This window comes from Stenella coeruleoalba (genome assembly GCF_951394435.1).
Source record: "Stenella coeruleoalba genome assembly, chromosome: 17".
NCBI classification, from domain to species: domain Eukaryota; kingdom Metazoa; phylum Chordata; class Mammalia; order Artiodactyla; family Delphinidae; genus Stenella; species Stenella coeruleoalba.
Window position 1 is genome coordinate 39,192,101 of NC_137163.1, and position 20,478 is coordinate 39,212,578.

The following is a 20,478-nucleotide window of genomic DNA, read 5'->3' on the forward strand; positions in this document are numbered from 1 at the left end:
TTTGTCAAGCTTTATTTGATGGCTTTAAGCATTGAGTAAGGGGGACCAGCATTTGGAAATCTTGGAATTAGGTCCCCAAAAGGGACAAAAGATCTTTACAGCTGGGTATGTGTGAAGCCTGTGCACTTCACGTGTTTTTCCCTGTCTTACACACCTGTCTTACACGCAGATGTTAGTTGTGTCTGCCACTTTAGTCCCGCCCTCGCACAAGGCCGTGCCGTGGTGTCTTCGGAGTTTCAATGGCTTTTTCCGCTCAGTGATGTTTCCTGTTTAGATCTTTCTCCTCCCACTTTCTATAGATCTTAAGACAAAAGTTAAAGTACTTTGTGTCTCCAAATCCCCCCAAAACTCAATTTTCTCCCTAACACGTAAGTGACTATGCAATTCTAGGATCACAAAACCATCTGAAAATAAGCTCAGGATCGGTCATGGTGATAATTAGGTTGTATTCTAGGGATGGCAGATCCTGTTTCATCCTTTGCCTTAATAATATACACAACACTGTAACAACCAAACATGCAGGTAATTAATGGAACTGTGGAAACTACGGAGAAAATAAAGAATACAGAACAAGATAATCACTTTCCTATCCCAATCTCCATCTCATCCCATCACAACGACAGATACACACTTTAGCCTATTACTCTATCGTTACTCATACTTTGCATTCTGATCTTTAACTTGTTATATAATGCCCATTTCCACATACCATCTAAACTTTTTATTAGCATAATTTTAAGGGATGCATACTATTCCATCCTAGGAATTATATTATCATTTATTCAACCATCTCCCACTATGGAGTATTTTGTTTTCTTTTCCTTTGCCATTATGAAGGATTTCAGTGAACATGTCTGTGCATAAACCCTTTCCTGATTCTTAGGATTCTTGAAGACTTTGCCCTGTTTTTAAGACAACCCTGCAGCACGTTAGGGGAGTCCAGTGCTATTGGTGGACACTCACTTCTGGCAGCTAATTCCAGGGAAAATACTTTGCCTGGGGAGTAGCAAACAGGAATGCTCTGCTTTTGGTGCAAGGGTTTTGACTTCAAAAAGAGGTATGATTCTGAGAGTTTTGTAGGTGGGAAGAAAGTCTTAATTATTTCTCAGAGGGAAGTTTATTCTTGTTCACCTGGAGAAGTCACAGTGTGGCATGTGCACATGCGTTTTGGTGGCATGGTACAGCTGGGGAGGGGCGAGCACTTCAGAGCCACGAGTAAACTTTACTTAACACTGTGATGTTTTAAAACAGGGTGATGCCAGTTCAATTAAATGTCCCAGAACAACAGTGTGGTGTGCAAGGCAATTCTTTGACAAACAAAACAAAATAATTTTTTTTTTACTTTTGAAAACAACACGTGCAAATAAATTAGGTACTACATAAAATATACTGGCCACAAAATAAAATGGATTAGAAAAGCCCAAAGAGAAGGCTCTGAATAAAGGTATCACTAATCACCCGTTATTCCCCTTAGCTGTAGTTGCCTACTTTAGGTTTTCTGTGAAGTTAATGTATCATACTGTACATTAAAAATTATGTATGGATTTATGGAACTCAAGAAAACAATAAGAGCTGAAAATAAAAGCCCATGTTCTTTTATGTGATACGATTATTGTCAGTATTTTGATTTGCTTAGCTGATGCCTTTAAATAGTAGCATGTTTCTGCTACCGAGTCCAACCTCACTCTCTTTTCCCGTTAATATCAGAGCTAGGTGTATTTGGAAGCTGAGCGGACGAATAGAAACGAGGGACTGCTCTTGCTGTTTCCGATTATTAAATTAAGGCTGTCACTTATCAGAGTTTAGGGGGAACAATTTCTTCCCTCTGGATACCATACAGCTACTTTTGTGTAAGCTCTGCTCAGGCTGCCAAGCCTAGTTATGAATTTTGTTAACCAACTTGGTTGATGGTTGAGTAAAACTCCATCCAGCAGGCCAGCAAGGGGAGAACAGCTCTCTTGAGTTACTTTTGTGTAAAAACCTGGGGTGACCACATGGGTTTCACAACCCAGTGAGATAGTTTGATATTCAGAGCAGTCTCTGGCTCTCTTGGAGGTCCCACGCTGGCTCTCCAGCTCTGGCAGGAGGAAAGGGTGATGACTCTGCAGCCAAAACTTTCGCATGGCTTTTGCCCAAGTACCAGCTAGTCAAAAGGCATAGTTTCAAAGTCAGAGTATGTAGTTTGACTTCTCACAACACCAGGGAAAACTCCAATGTGCCTGAGCAGCGATCTGGAGCAACCTCTGGACCTAACCTCAAAGCCAAGTGAAGAGAGAATCCTGGGTTCTTTGAAGATAAAAGCCACATCTTCATCTTTGTCTGTCCCTTGGCACTTAGCACCATGCTTTGTATACGGCAGTTCATCACTGAACGTTTGTTGAAGGAATCATCAAACAAATCAATTAGGATCAGGTGTTAGAAGCTGAAATATATTAAAAAGAGCCAAGTCTTGTGTCAAGTCTAGGAGAATGTATTTTTGCCCTGTGGTACATGAGGCCATGGGATACTGAGATACAGGAATCCTAAGGCTCCCTGGGTTTCATGGTTTTGGATCTGCCAACAGCCGTCAGAGTGTGTGACTTGAAGTAGAATCAGAGGAGGGGACTGAGGGGAAGGTGGCCACCTGGGCTGCCATGAATTCTCACCAAGCAGGGCCTACTATAAACAGGAGTGTTTTAAAATAGCAGGATGATAACATGAGGGGTGCCACAAATGAGCTTTTCTCTAAGTTTTCTCTTCTTAAATGGGTTATGAAGTCATGCTCTTGTCTATGCACTTTCCTTTTATTTGGAACTCCCCATCTCAGTCTGAGCAAGGATTTTGCAAGCTTTGAAATATGTCAACATAAAATAAGCTTTGAGACAGCTTGAAAAATGTAGATTCATAATGGACTTCACTAAAAATATGGTTTGTTAAAAAAACAAACCAGGCTCGATCTTCCTCACTTGGAAAAACAATCAGATGGAACTTGAGCTATCACCATCCTTTTATAGACTCCTACACCACGAGAAGCCAAGCATTTCCCAATGAAAGCTGGCATATTTGTGATGTTCCTTTCAACCACTTGCCCAGTGACCTTTGTGAGCTCTTTAAGTTCTACGTGATATTCTTCGAGGCTCTTAGAGAGGCTTCCTGTTCCACGAAGCCTTCCAGACTAACTCCTCACATGACGATCCATCCGTCTGAGTCTACTCTCAGCTGTGTATTGGCTTGTATTATTCTCTGATCCAGTCATTGGTATTTTTTCCCATCTTCTTAACAGACAAGGTTCTTGGGGTAGAAATGAAGTGTTTTACTTGGTATCTTAGCACCATGAAAGCTTACTTCTTATTCATGCAGATGCTGATATATGCAGGAAGAAGAGAGCTTGTTTGGAGATTTGGAAAGCTGTCCTCAGGATTTAGTTTCCTCCGTCTTGTGACACCTTCTCAACCGGGACCCTCCAAGACCACTGAGGCAGCAAGGAGAGAGTGTCGAGGTGGCTGCCAGCTCTTTCTTGCCTGGAAGTGACCCACTACATCACTTCGTATTTTAATTTCAAGGTGGTGGAGAAGTATACCTGTAGTACTCAGGAAGGAGAGGAAATTGTATGTGGGTGATTACAGGAGCGTCTACTACTAGGCTAAACTGTCCCAGACCAGTCTCCCTGTGCTGTAGTCCTTCCCATTTCAATCCAGCCAATAGTTTTTTTTTTTTTGAAGGCAAATCAGATCACCACACTTTCTGAGTCATCCATTACCTATAGGATAAAATCTCGACCTTTAAAAAGTCACAGAAGCCCTTCAGAATTTGCCCCCCGCCTCCCAGCCCTTCAGCTGACCCCCAGTTACTCATAAAGGCTCTGTTTTGTCCTACCGGCATGACTTTGCCCGTGTGATTCCTTGAGCCTGGAATATTCTTCACCTCTGCCCAACCTGGGAAATTCCTACTCAAGCTTCCCTTTGGAAGTCTCTTCCTCTTTGAAGGGCCTTTCTCAGCAGATCTAGGGGCTTCTTCCTTTGGTCTCCCAAGGAGCCTTCTATAATGGCCCTTGTCATGCGGCTGTCACTGTTTATACGTCACTCTCTCCCATTTAACCCGGGCCAGGCTTAGGGAAGATGCCATGTTCTCCTCAGCTCTGAATCATCAGGCCTAACTTTGTGCCCAGCACTGAATGGGCCCTCAGGATATATTGGTTGGATGACTACACTTAAGTTAAATACACATGCTGACTCTAAACACATCCAAAATAATGAGATGAATTTGGTCTGTTTCAAGACTTGTAAGGATTTTGGGGACCTGGGTTGGTGAGAAATGATGGGGGTTGGCTTAGGGTCAGGGAACTGGAGGAGTTTGCATTTTTGGTTTAGCTTAGACCATTGTGGGGATGCAACAGACACTGGCTATTGGAAACAGGTGCAAATACAGGGGGGAATATAATTTAGAGCCTGGGCTGTTTTCACCTCATTCATTTTCTATGGTAATCTAATGTTTTTAACCTCTTTGATTTTCACTGCTCATTGCATCATGTTCTCCAGTGCTTTGGAGAACATTCTGCCTCATTGTTTCTCTCATTTATGGCCGTCTCCTTTCCCCCAGTTATTTAGTGCTTTCACACATTAGGACATATTCGCAACCTGCATCCTTGCTGAGCTCTGTGTATGGAAAATCCGTTCATTTATTTCCACTTCTGTCCTTCAAACCTTAATTCAAGACTCTTCTGGGAATTCCCTGGTGGTCCAGTGGTTAGGACTCAGTGCTTTCACTGCCGGGGCCCCGGGTTCAATCCCTGGTCAAGGAACTAAGATCCCTCAAGATTCGCGGCACGGCCAAAAAAAAAAAAAAAAAAAAACTTCTGCTCCAAGAGGCATCACCAGATTTTCTTACACACACAGGGGAAATGCCACTTGCCACTGTAATTATCAAGTCATTTGAAGGTGTTGGCAAGCAGGTGGGCTTAGCTAGACAGTCTGGAGAGCGTTGAGAAATCAGGTTGAGGAGTTAGAGAAGGTAGGGTGGATTTGAATGTTAGGCTTACAGCAGAGATTCTCAATCCCTGAGGCCGAATAGAATCACTTGGGCATGAAATATACACCTACACACACAACAGCTCCACCCCCTGGAGATTCTGATATAAATGGTCCAGTGTGGGACCCAGGTGTCACTATCTACAAACGCTCTCCCAGTGAATCTGTTTTGCAGGTAGGTTTGATAAATGCATTGGTTTGCAGAGCCTTTGGAATCCATGGGACACTATCTAAAACCCAGTGGAGATGGTTATTAGTACTAGCTACTAATGGTCATTAATATTTTCCATTGTAATAAATCTCTCTTCTTTTCCTTCTCTTTCTTTTCCACCAGGAGCTGGAAAGAAATTTTAAGGATCATCAAATTTTGTTCAGTAGGTTTAGGGTTTAGCAAAGGTGCCTCAGGACTCCCCAGGTATCCCCTCCTCCTTCAACCAGAGAGGGGTCATATTTATGTATGTATGTTAATTTGGGGTTCTGGTTAGTATTTTATTTGAAAAACAGGTTCTGATGCTACAAAATATTTGAAAATCACTGTGTGGAGTTCAACTACTTTAGAGATGGACCCACTTTTTAGAGATATGTTGCAGGTCACACAGATAGACTATAGCAATGTGAGAATTGGAGAGTGTGTGACAGAGCAGGAATGAGATACTTATCTTGTCTGGGCCACTTAAGTAGCCACGTGACCTTAGCACCTAACTTCTAGGAGCCTCTGCTGTTTCCACATCATAATAATAGTAATGCCCTGTCCTCAGTTGAGAGTCATTTTGAATGAGAATATATGTGATAGCATGCTAGAAACCCTATAAAATGTGCCGTGTAATACCTTTATTAAAATTGAGGACCTTTTCTCCTCTTTACTATGCTGCAAACAAGCAAAAGCTAGTTAAAGCTAAGTCCTTTTTCAGGAAGAGTGGTGTCAACATTGAAAGTCAATCTAAGGAGATTTAAAATTTTTTATTTTTTCATTCAAAGGTATTTATTGAGCACCTAATATGTACCAAGCTTTGTGCCCATTTCTGGGGCTTCCACAGTCAGTGAGATGGACAAGGTCCCTGGCCTCCACGAGATTCTGAAAACAGGCTCTGAAGGAGATTTCAAAAGGGGTTTCTGCTGGCATTTCTGCTGGGGTCAGGATGCCACTTGCTGTGGCAACTTTGAAGAGAATACCCTTTTAGAGACAAGTTACAGAAAGTTTGTTACTTTTCGTTAGAACTGTGCCGTTCTCTGCTTTCTCCTCTGTGTTAGGTTCAGATCTGTGCTTCCAAGCAGTAGGTGGAGGTAGCAAGGCTGGGTTTACACCATACTAAGCCCCAGAGAAAATCTCCGTGCCTCAGGCAGTGATAATGATTTCCAATGTGCTTTCAGGGGCCAGCTTTCTGAAATGTGCTGCCACTGCCTTGTGGTCAGACTTTTCAATGACATGGAATCATAGATGATGGATAAGCAGAATAACCTGACCTTAGCAGCAGCTTTTTCCTCCATAGCAAAACCATGGAATTATGTATGCAACAAAAAGTAAATTAGCTGCCTTGCATTTATCCCCCCTTGCTTTAGGTAACAATACTCCAAGTTCCCTTTGTGGACGCCCCACCCCTTTTCTGTCATGTGTCACTGGTAGAGATCCATGCTCCAATCCAGGAATAGACAGGAGAAACAGGCTGGCCAATCAGAGAACAAGATGCCCTCAGTCTGAATAACTGGCTCCGGGTGGGGAACCAGAGCCTCACGTTCTCTTGGTCCCCGTGATTGGTGGAGGGAAGAAACTATGTTGCAGGTCTATTTAATCAGAGTGAACTTTAGTGTAATCCTTTCTCTGCCTGCGATTGTACAGAAGAGCATATATTCCTTGACTGCTCTTAGCCATGGACAAGGATGCCTGAAAATAGAGACATTCAGAGGAAAGCCACCTGAGAGATGGGGAGAAAACATGTGGACGATACTGTTTGTGTTACCTGATTCATCGGGGCCTGAAACCAGACTAGTCCTGAAATATTTTAATTACACAAGGAAATAAATCCCGTTTCCATCTTTTAAACCCATAAGCCAGTTTGAGTTTTTCTTTATAAATCACCAGATACTGAGAAAGTCTGAACTAATACAACACTCTAAACATTCATTCATTCACTCAACAAACACTCATTGATGAGCAAATGCTTAAAACACAGCAACATGCCGGGGATAAAATGGGTGTGTAAACAGAAATAGATTTATATAAAATGGGTGATTATGACCCACAGTTGTATTTAGTCTGTATTTGTTTGGATCTCTTAAAGTTCCTTTTGGTACAGTGGGTTCAACCTGGGAAGGCCTCCAATCTGCAGACAATCTGTGGGTCACAGAGTTTAGATTAATTATATAGGTATGCACAAAGACATTTTGTTAGTGACTGTTTTCAATACTTGCACATTGGTTTCACTCTCGAGGCTTTGGTTTTCAATAGATCATATCATATGAAAGTTTCACATTATCATTTGGAGGAAATTCAGATATTTTGAGATGGAGTGATATCCAAAGATATTCTCTGTTTCTGGGAATTTTGGTTTCTATATCCTGTGTTGGTTTGCAAGATACATGCATGAAACTCTCTTCAGGGGAGATCTGTCATACTGCACAAAACTGGCTCACAACCCCTACATTTAAAAAAAATCTAAAATGACAGGCAGGAAGATCTGCTCACATGAGCATCGTTCTAAGCCCCGGAGGTATTTGAGTTCATGGCTGGTTCGTTGATACTGCCGTGGAGCTGGTCCGCTTTCTGGGGACTCTCAGCTTGCTGAACTGGGCCATGAAGTTTTGCTGGATACCTGTTGTTGAAACGGCTTTTGTATCTCATCCAAAAACAATGTAATTCCTCCTGAAGCGTTCATTGGTGCTTCCTATTATATTCTACAGGACTTTTTCTAGCTTATGTGTTGTCCTGTGTTACGTTTTGCCACGTTAGTTGATACTTCATAAAGGGAGGAAGTGAGATGTGGGAAAATGCAGAAAATGAATAAAAAAGAACACACATTAGCATTAGTTTGCTTGGATATTTTAAAATGAGTTCCGTATCATTTGACCAACATGCTGGGTTTTTTTTTTAAACTTCATTGCAATATCACCATCACACCTACCACAATTAACAATTTTCCCTAAATATCATGGGTACACAATTTCTTTTAAAATTTCCTTATTTGTCTCAAAAATCTCATTTTACGGTTGGTTCATTCAAGTATGGATCCAAACAAGGTCCATACATTGCATTTTGTTGTTCTGTCTCTTGTCTTCTTTCATTTATATCAATTCCCCCTCACCCCGCCCCCCCGCCCCACCCCTGTCCCCCCTCCATGCTGTTCTGTGGAATGTCTCACATTCTAAATTGGGCTGATTTGGCATCCTTTAATTTGTTATTTTATTCCTTTTATTTTCCTATATACTGGTAGTTAGGTCTAGGATGAATTCCATTCTCATTCATTTTATTTAGGCAAGAATATTTGAAAGGTGGGGTACTTCCTCTTTTATTCTGTCAGCAGGTGCGTAATGTGAAGGTGTTCCTATTTTAGCGATTGAGCAATGGTTTGGGGGCTGTCAGTCTCATCCATTCATTATGAAGTTCACCCTCACCCATTTAATTAATTGTTCTAGTATCCATTGACAATTGTCGCCTGCGCTCATTTTTTCATTAGAGACTGCAAAATGGTACTTCATTCTTTCTGCTTTATTAGCTGGAAATTTTCCATAGAGAACTTTCCTTCTGTCATGGATGCTGGGAAACTATATGCTGGGGAAAGGGAAATTGTCAAACATTTCAAGTCCTGATTGACTTTATACTCGGGGACCCAAAGCGGCATCATAGCTGGCTCTTAGAGTAAGGACACACAGGGACTCAGTAATAAGTGGAGTCCTAGCCCAGATCTGGTTCACAGTGGGTCCAGTGGGACCAGAAACACCCTGGACAAATTTCGTGGTTGGTACAATTTGCACACTGGTTCCTTGGCTTCTGGGGTAAGAGCTCTTTTAGTGGAGAAAACCGAGTGGAGACCTGTGAAACTGTTCACCCCTCCATCCAAGATAGCAAATCAAAGCCAAAATTGCCTTCCAGGGAACTGAGAGAGATTATTGCCACCTTTCTGGGTCTGACACATGCAAGGGTGGTGGTCCCTAATATGTCCATATTTAATTCAATTAGTCTGACCCTTACAAAAATCAGATAGATGATCGTGGAAGATGACCATAGATCCCACACACTCAACCAGTTAGAAACTCCTAACGAGGCTGTTCTTCCAGATGTGGTATCTTTGCTAAAGCAGGTTGACCTGGCCTCAGGTATATGGTATACAGCCACTGATCTGCTCAGCTGGGACATATTTTTTCCCCACACATATCAGAAGGGAGGATCTGAAACAGTTGGCATTCACTTGGAGTGGACAGCAAGACACATTTATAGTCTTGCCCCAGGGCATGGTAAGTCTCCTGTTCTCTGTGTTAATATAGTTCAAAGAAATCTGGGCCATTTGGACATTCAGAACATAACATTGATCTACTCTAATGATGACAACATGCTAATCAGACCAAATGACTAAAAGGGGCAAGTATATTAGAGTATTGATAAAATATGAGGTAAATAAGAGGTAAACCTTAGAAGATTCAAGTCCCAGTTGTCCAGTGGTCTAGAACACACCAAGACATCCTCTTCAAAATAAAGGCAAATTATTGCATCCAGCACTTGAAGGGAGCATATTTCACATCCAGGTATTCTACTCCCAAGATGTAAGGGACTGCTGAAAATGGTTGCAAGGATTTGGCAACTGGTCAGACCTACTATTTGCATAAACATAGAGACAGATATGATGCTGAAGTTTCAGGAGACATTGAGATGATGGTGATGCTAGAAGCTCAATTTTTGCATGAAAGATAAGAGTTCAGTTTTAGACAAATTTATTTTGAACTGCACGTGACCACACATCCATAGTCTGAGAAGCATGTGGCTAGTCCAGCCGGCAGTTGGATATGTTGGGTTAGATGTTATAAGAGACGTCAGGGTTAGAAATCATATGACTCCACTAGTCATTCAATAACTATTTACTGGAACCCAGTAATGTGCTTATAGCTGGAGCAAAGTCTCAGCTTTGTGGCACAAGAAAATTACTAAATGTTTTCTTAAAATGTTAAATTATATCCAGGGAAACGTTGTAGTTCATTTGGCCTGAAGTCATCAGCCAAGTTTTAATATTTAGAATACTAAATGCTTTCTTAAAATGCTAAATTATATCCAGGGAAAAGTTGTAGTTTATTTGACCTGTTGTCATCAGCCAAGTTTTAATATTTGAAGCCATTCATTCCCTCATGCACTCATTTATTCATTTATGTACTTGATGAGATTTCTCCAGAAGAGAAAGAGTAGAACAATGGTTTCCATCTTAGATGTATTATCAGAGTCACTTGGGAGCTTTAAAAAAATTGGATGACGGCTCTCCACCCCAGGCATAGTGAATCAGTAACTCCAGAGCAGGGCTTTTCAAAGCTCCACGAGGAATTCTGACATTCAGCCAGAGTTGAAAACTACCAATGGAGTGGAAAAAAACCCACATCCTTGGTGAATAGCTCATTTTAAGAGGGAAGAAGAGCTAGAGAAAGACACTGAGCAGGAGGGATCAGAAAAATAGAAGATGATTCAAAAGAGGGTAATATCATGGAAGCCTGGGGAAGAGTAAATTTCAATAATACTGTGTGTGTGTGTGTGTGTGTGTGTGTGTGTGTGTGTGTTTAGAGGGTGGTCAGAGGACAAAATAAACTTATAGCCAACGTTAGTACGGAGTTGTGGAGGAAGGGAAGAGTGGCATCAGTGTGGTATCCGTTGGGGGAGAAGAAGGCAGAGGAGTGTTGCGAGGAGGTTCTGAGGAAAGAAGGTTGTGTGTATTATTTTAACAGGAGTACAGTGGCTCTTGATCATATTAAATTTTAGTTGTGGCTTCGAGCATGGAGTCCCGCTGGATGGGTGTGATCATCTGGTGTACCACTGTCTGGGAAAGAGGCATGTCCTCATACCCCAAACCAGAACCTAGATGCAAGACTGTAGGTTAGTATGAGAGGACATTCAGCATCCCCTGATGTTCATGAACTCAAGTTATCCCAAGGGAGCTACCGTGGTTGACATCAAAATGGTGCTTCCATATGGATAAAGCATCAGGCTTGGGAGGAAAGTATGTTTGGATCTGTACCCTGTGCTGTTTCCCCGATTGTATATGTCTTATGAGTTCTGTGTGTTTTTCCCTTGTCATAAAGGAAAGTCTCTTTTGACAGTTGTAGTCTTGAATCAGCTGCAGAAACGAATGAAGGAAAAGCAGTTTGTTCTCTTGTGCCAGGAAGTGAAACACAGGATGGCCAGCAGGGTGGTAGCCATGTTGGATGCAGCTTCCTCTTCTGTCCTGGAGGATCTTTTTTCAGACTTTAACCCTAAGGGCTCTGAATAGTGTTTTAAGTAGGAGAGCAGTACTGATAGGAACCTTCTAAGTCAGGGTATGCCATGAGGGCGCTGACACTTTTATGATTTCTCTTTATGTGTATTTCCTGTTGGTTTCTCTTGGGGAAACCTCTTCCATGGAGAAGTAAGAACTAAGCCATTCTTTTTTCATCTCCAACTTTTTATTGCAAAAAATTTCAGAAAACAGGAAAGGATATAATATTAATCAACCATATTATTACCACCTAGATGCAACAGTTCTTAACATTTGGCCAATATTTGCTTTATCAGCTGATACTTTTTTCTGAACTATTTGCAAGTAAGTTGCAGACATCATGGTATCTCATCCTGAAAATACTTAATAATTCATTTCTCAAAAATAAGGACAATTTCCTACATAACCGCAATACCACTATTATACCTAAGAAAATTAACATTAATTCCTGATTTCATCTAATATAGAGTTTATATTTAAATCTCCACTGTCCCTAAAATGTCTTTTTAGCTGGATTAAAAAAAATCAGGATCCAATTACAGTCTGTGTATTATTTTCAGTTGTTGTGTCTTTTCATTCTCTTTTAATCTAATACAAACCCCATGATACCGGTTGAGAGTTTTTTGAGGCAAGGATCATATTTTTTAAAAACATTTTAGTTTTATTGGAGTAGAGTTTGATTTATAATGTTGTGTTAGTTTCAGGTGTACGGCAAAGTGATTTAGTTATACATATACATATATTCATTCTTTTTTAGATTCTTTTCTCATATAAGTTATCACAGAATATTGAGTGGAGTTCCCTGTGCTATTCAGAAGGTCTTTGTTGGTTACCTATCTTATATATATAGTAGTGTGTGTATGTTCATCCCAAGCTCCTGATTTATCCTTCCCCCCCCGACAAGGATCATATATTAACACTTTTATCTCCTGTCCTGAATGTGACCATTAATAGGTATAATGATAGATTACTGCTTTTGTAGCTGCCCTTGGGTAGACTACTCTCCTTGAATCTGGGTTGGCCTTCCAACTGCTTTGAATTTTGTGGATGTGATATTCTGAAACTTCTGAGACCAAGCCTTAAAAAGGCCTGACAGCTTTCAGGTTTACTCTTTGGGGGAAGCCAGCCCCCATACAATCTGTCTGACATCTAGATCACTGTGCTATAAGGAGTCCAACTTAGTCACATGGAGAGGGCAACTGGAAGAGAAATTAGGCCCCAGCTGAGCTCCCAGACAGTGGGCAGCACCGTTAGACCAGCCATGTGAGTGAGGGCACCGTGGCAATGGATCTTCCAGCCCCAGCCCAGCTGCCCCAGCTGATGGACCAGGCATGAACTGATCTTACTGAGACCTGTGTCAATGGCAGAACTGTGAGCAAGTGTTTCAAACCACTAAGTTTTGGGGTGGTTTGTACTCAATAAAGAAAGGAGGTACTCAACAGCTGTTTATTGAACTAGACAAGATAGAAGCCTGGACAGAGGTAATATTACAAAAGGGGTCAGGAGAGGGCAGACAGCAGAAGCAAGAAGAACTACAGTTCTGCAGCCTGTGGAAGGAAAACCACATTCACAGAAAGATAGACAGAATGGAAAGGCAGAGGACTTTGTACCAGATGAAGGAACAAGATAAAACCCCAGAAAAACAACTAAATGAAGTGGAGATAGGCAGTCTTCCAGAAAGAGAATTCAGAATAATGATAGTGAAGATGATCCAGGACCAGGGAAAAAGAATGGAAGCAAAGATTGAGAAGATGAAAGAAATGTTTAACAAAGACCTAGAAGAATTAAAGAACAAACACCTAGAAGAATTAAAGAATTAAAAAATAACTGAAATGAAAAATACACTAGAAGGAATCAATAGCAGAATAACTGAGGCAGAAGAACGGATAAGTGACCTGGAAGACAGAATGGTGGAATTCACTGTCATGGAACAGAATAAAGAAAAAAGCATGAAAATAAATGAAGACAGCCTAAGAGACCTCTGGGACAACATTAAAGGCAGCTGCATTCACATTATAGGGGACCCAGAAGGAGAAGAGAGAGAGAAATGACCTGAGAAAATACTTGAAGAGATCATAGTCGAAAACTCCCCTAACATGGGAAAGGAAATAGCCACCAAAGTCCAGGAAGTGCAGAGGGTTCGAGGCAGAATAAATTCAAGGAGAAACAAGCTGAGACACATAGTAATCAAATTGACAAAAATTAAAGACAAAGAAAAATTACTGAAAGCAGCAAAGGAAAAATGACAAATAATATACAAGGGAACTCCGATAAGGTTAAGAGCTGATTTCTCAGCAGAAACTCTACAAGCCAGAAGGGAGTGGCACGATATATTTAAAGTGATGAAAGGGAAGAACCTACAACCAAGATTACTCTACATGGCAATGATCTAATTCAGATTCAATGTAGAAATCAAAAGCTTTACAGACAAGCAAAAGCTAAGAGAATTCAGCACCACCAAGCCAGCTCTACAACAAATGCTAAAGGAACTTCTCTAAGTGGGAAACACAACAGAAGAAAAGGACCTACAAAACCAAACCCAAAACAATTAAGAAAATGGTAATAGGAACACACATATTGATAGTTACCTAAATGTGAATGGATTAAATGTTCCAACCAAAAGACACAGGCTCGCGGAATGGATACAAAAGCAAGACCCATCTATATGCTGTCTACAAGAGACCCACTTCAGACCTAGGGGCACATACAGACTGAAAGTGAGGGGATGGAAAAAAGATATTCCATGAAAATGAAAATCAAAAGAAACCTCGAGTAGCAATACTCATATCAGATAAAATAGACTTTAAAATAAAGAATGTTACAAGAGACAAGGAAGGACACTACATAATGATCAAGGGATCAATCCAAGAAGAAGATATAACAATTATAAATATATACGCACCTAACATAGGAGCACCCCAATACATAAGGCAACTGCTAACAGCTATAAAAGAGGAAATCAACAGTAACACAATAATAGTGGGGGAATTTAGCACCTCACTTACACCAATGGACAGATCATCCAAACAGAAAATTAATAAGGAAACACAAGCTTTAAATGACACAATAGACCAGATAGATTTAATTGATACTTATAGGACATTCCATCCAAAAACAGCAGATTACACTTTCTTTTTCAGTGCACACGGAACATTCTCCAGGATAGATCACATCTTGGGTCACAAATCAAGTCTCAGTAAATTTAAGAAAATTGAAATCATACCAAGCATCTTTTCCAACCACAATGCTATGAGATTAAAAATGAATTACAGTGCTTTCCTGGTGGCGCAGTGGTTGAGAGTCCGCCTGCCGATGCAGGGGACACGGGTTCATGCCCCGGTCTGGGAAGATCCCACATGCCGCGGAGCGGCTGGGCCCGTGAGCCATGGCCGCTGAGCCTGCCATCCGGAGGCTGTGCTCCGCAACGGGAGAGGCCACAGCAGTGAGAGGCCTGCGTAGTACAAAAAAAAAAAAAAAAAAAAGGAATTACGGGGAAAAAAACGTAAAAAACACAAACACATGGAGGCTAAACAATACAGTACTAAATAACCAAGACATCACTGAAGACATCAAAGAGGAAATCAAAAAATACCTAGAGACAAATTACAATGAAAACACAACCATCCAAAACCCATGGGATGCAGCAAAAGCAGTTCTAAGAGGGAACTTTATAGAAATACAAGCCTACCTCAGGAAACAAGAAAAATCTCAAATAAACAATCTAACATTACACCTAAAGGAACTAGAGAAAGAAGAACAAACAAAACCCAAAGTTAATAGAAGGAAAGAAATCATAAAGATCAGAGCAGAAATAAATGAAATAGAAACAAAGAATACAATAGCAAAGATCAATAAAACTAAAAGCTGGTTCTTTGAGAAGATAAACAAAATTGATAAACATTTAGTCAGACTTATCAAGAAAAAGAGGGAGAGGACTCAAATCAATAAAATTAGAAATGAAAAAGGAGACGTTACAACAGCCGCTGCAGAAATACAAAGCATCCTAAGAGACTACTACAAGCAACTCTATGCCAATAAAATAGACAACCTGGAAGAAATGGACAAATTCTTAGAATGGTATACCCTTCCAAATCTGAACCAGGAAGAAATAGAAAATATGAACAGACCTATCACAAGTAATGAAACTGAAACTGTGATTAAAAATCACCCAACAAATAAAAGTCCAGGACCAGATGGCTTCACAGGTGAATTCTATCAAACATTTAGAGAAGAGCTAACACCCATCCTTCTCAAACTCTTCCAAAAAATTGCAGAGGGAGGAAAACTCCCAAACTCATTCTATGAGGCAACCATCACCCTGACACCAAAACCAGACAAAGATACTACAGAAAAAGAAAATTACAGACCATTAACACTGATAAGTATAGATGCAAAAATCCTCAATAAAATACTATCAAACAGAATCCAACAACACATTAAAAGGATCATACACCATGATCAAGTGGGATTTATCCCAGGGACACAAGGATTCTTCAATATATCAAGTCAATCAATGTGATACACCATATTAACAAAATGAAGAATAAAAACCATATGATCATCTCAATAGATGCAGAAAAATATTTTGACAAAATTCAACAATGATTTATGATAAAAACTCTCCAGAAAGTGGGCATAGAGGGAACCTACCTCAACATAATAAAGACCATATATGAGAAACCCACAGCCAACATCATTCTCAATGGTGAAAAACTGAAACCATTTCCTCTAAGATCAGGAACAAGACAAGGTTGTCCACTCTCGCCACTATTATTCAACATAGTTTTGGAAGTCCTAGTCATGGCAATCGGAGAAGAAAAAGAAATAAAAGGAATACAAATAGGAAAAGAAGAAGTAAAACTATCACTGTTTGCAGATGACATGAGACTATACATAGAAAATCCTAAAGATGCCACCAGAAAACTACTAGAGCTAATAAATGAATTTGGTAAAGTAGCAGGATACAAAATTAATGCCCAGAAATCCCCTGCATTCCTATACACTAACAATGAAAGTTCAGAAAGGGAAATTAAAGAAACAATCACATTCACCATTGCAACAAAAAGAATGAAATACCTAGGAATAAACCTACCTAAGGAGGTAAAAGACCTGTCCTCAGAAAGTTATAAGACACTGATGAAAGAAATCAAAGATGACACAAAAAGATGGAGAGATATACCATGTTCTTGGATTGGAAGAATCAATATTGTGAAAATATAGTCATACTACCCAAAGCAATCTACAGATTCAATGCAATCTCTATCAAATTACCAGTGGCACTTTTTACAGAACTAGAACAAAAAAGTCTTAAAATTTGTATGGAGACTGAAAAGACCACAAATAGCCCAAGCAGTCTTGAGGGAGAAAATGGAGCTGGAAGAATCAGACTCCCTGACTTCAGACTATACTACAAAGCTACGGTAATCAAGACAATATGACACTGACACAAAAACATAAATATAGATCAATGGAACAAGATAGAAAGCCCAGAGATAAACCCACGCACCCATAGTCAACTAATCTATGACAAAAGAGGCAAGAATATACAATGGAGAAAAGACAGTCTCTTCAATAAGTGGTGCTGGGAAAACTGGACAGCTACAGGTAAAAGAATGAAATTAGAACACTCCGTAACACCATACACATAAATAAACTCAAAATGGATTCGAGACCTAAATGTAAGACTGGACACTATAAAACTCTTAGAGGAAAACATAGGAAGAACACTCTGACATAAATCACAGCAAGATCTTTTTTGATCCACCTCCTAGAGTAATGGATATAAAAACAAAAATAAACAAATGGGACCTAATGAAACTTAAAAGCTTTTGCAAAGCAAAGGAAACTACAAACAAGATGAAAAGACAACCCTCAGAATGGGAGAAAATATTTGCAAATGAATCAGTGGACAAGGGTTTAATCTCCAAAATATATAAACAGCTTATGCACCTCAATATTAAAAAAACAAACAACCCAATCAAAAAATGGGCAGAAGACCTAAATAGACATTTCTCCAAAGAAGACATACAGATGGTCAAGAAGCACATTAAAAGCTGCTCAACATCTCTAATTATTAGAGAAATGAAAATCAAAACTACAATGAGGTATCACCTCACACCAGTTAGAATGGGCATCATCAGAAAATCTACAAAGAACAAATGCTGGAGAGGGTGTGGAGAAAAGGGAACCCTCTTGAACTGTTGGTGGGAATGTAAATTGATACAGCCACTATGGAGAACAGTATGGAGGTTCCTCAAAAAACCAAAAATAGAATTACCATATGACCCAGCAATCCCACTACTGGGCATATACTGAGACAAAACGATAATTCAAAAAGACACATGCACCCCAATGTTCATTGCAGCACTATTTACAATAGCCAGGACATGGAAGCAACCTAAATGCCCTTTGACAGACAAATAGATAAAGAAGATGTGGTACATATATACAATGGAATATTACTCAGCCATAAAAGGAATGAAATTGGGTCATTTGTAGAGAACTGGATGGACCTGGAGACTGTCATACAGAGTGGAGTAAGTCAGAAAGAGAAAAACAAATATCGTATATTAATGCATATATGTGGAACATAGAAAAATGGTACAGATGAACGGGTTTGCAGGGCCGAAACTGAGACACAGCTGTAGAGAACAAACGTATGGACACCAAGGGGGGAAAGTGGAGCAGGGGGTGGTGGTGGTGGTGTGATGAATTGGGCGGTTGGGATTGACATGTATGCACTGATGTGTATAAAATGGATGACTAATAAGAACCTGCTGTATAAAAATTAAATAAAATTCAAAAAGAAAAGAAAAGAAAAGAGAAAGGGTCAGAAGATATAAAACAGTAAAACATTCTGACCAAATCAGCAGGTATTTAAGGTCTTCTCCTAGATCACAGTGAATCAAAACCAAACACTAAAATCAAAGGCTGTCTTTATCTTTGCCTCCATCTCAAGCCACAGAGGACACTTTCCTGCCCTATTCTTAGCTGCCTCCTTGCTACTCACACCTGACCCCCGCAGGCTTTGGTAACTTCACTTCTCACAGCTGCCTCTCATGTCTGCTCTGTCCTAGCCCATCCCGAACTTCCCAGGACATCTGATGACACTCTCTCTCCTCTGCATGGAATGCCAACCCATGCCTTCTCTGCATGTATTCACATGTCAAATGCCACCCCCTCCATGCAGCCATTCCTCTGCATTTCTCTGGGCTCCTGCAGCAGTTTGTCTATGTTTCTCCTGTCATATCTGTCACGTCCTGTCTTGTGCTGCAGTGATTTTTACAATCCTCTTTTCTCAGAGCTCATAAGGCCCCGGAGAGCAAGAACTATGTCTTCTCATTGTTTTGTTCCTCTCGTCACATTGCTGACAATGTCTGGCATGGGATAGGCACCTGAGATTAGGAAGGGACCTGGCATGATGGCTAGGTGGCTAAGAGTGGGCTTGGAGTCAGATTACCAGGTGTCGGTCCTCCACATGCCACCTACCAGTTGTGTGATACTTAGAAAGTTACCCAACCTCTCTGTTTCTTCATTTGATCATCTACAAAATGGGGATAGTAACAATACCTACCTTCTAAGGATGCTGTCAGAATTAATGAGACACATAGCTTGGAATAATGCTTACCATATACTAAAAACTGGATTTAGCTATTTTTTTTTTTATTTTTATTTTTTTGTGGTACGCGGGCCTCTCACTGTTGTGGCCTCTCTCGTTGCGGAGCACAGGCTCCGGATGCGCAGGCTCAGCGGCCATGGCTCATGGGCCCAGCCGCTCCGCGGCACGTGGGATCTTCCCGGACCGGAGCACGAACCTGCGTCCCCTGCATCGGCAGGCGGACTCTCAACCACTGTGCCACCAGGGAAGCCCGGATTTAGCTATTTTAATCAAGGAAGTTCATTGAATTGAATTAAGCATCTCTTTTCCACACTTAGTGCCCTCTTCTTTCTCTCCAACATTCTAGGCCCATTTCATGTTATATAATTTTTTATATAGTAAGTAGCATTTTATTGAATTTAGAGGAAGAAATAAAGGGTCAACCCTCAGGGCAGGAGGATATGGTGATGTGAGTAATATGATACTCAGACCTCAGAAGGAAGTGGTATCTTAAATGCCCAGAACGTTAACAATTTCTCAGAACAGATGGACTTTAGACTGAAGAAATATTCGTGGGTGGGTGGGGAGGAGGGAAACGGTGGGACTACGAAAGTATAAAGTCCCCAGGTTTTGGCCTAGAGTGACTGATAACTAGTTTTCAAGGTGACACAGGAAGCTGGTCCTTCGTTGGGTTGGATTCAGCTGGCCCCACCCTCATGCCAGTTGCAGTTGTTTATTTCTAACCTCTTTTAGGGACCACATTAGAGAGGACACACTCTCTGGGTCCCTTGAAAGATCCTGTAAAAATGAAGGCAGTCCCTTGTAAGTAAAATATCCCTGAATGCAACAATATCTGGATAATTATAGTCTCCCAGGAGGATAATCCTTAAATGGCTGAGTTAATTATAGCATCCCAGGCCTGTGGAACTTCTCTTTTGAGAATCTAATCCCATGGGCAGAGGGAAGTGGGGACCCCAGGATGCTGCTTCTGCTGAGTCCCCCTAGTCCACATCTATGATGGATTATTCTAGAAAGCAAGCCCCCATGAGTCTTGCAACACAGACTTTCTTGCTCATACTAGGGTACAACGAAGAGCCCAGTACCCAGGTCGCAGGAGCGAGGGCAGTTCTATCTGAAAAATAGACAACCCTGTGTATCAGCAAATGAGGTGAGAAATGATTCTCTGGAACTACGCCTCTGACAGTTATCAGAACTCTGATGTTCCAGGGACAGTCTTGGGCAAGGAGAGATCAAATCAAAGTGCATGTTGGTGTGACTTTTATGTTCACCTTCTAATTTAGCCTGCGAGGCTATTTGGGGGAAGTGTGGTATTTTGGCCACAGCTATGTCTGATCTCTCAAAAGGGCAGATAGACTGGAAGAAAGACAAAAGTGGCTAGTTCTGGACTGGACCTCTAACACTGGTCAAAGAG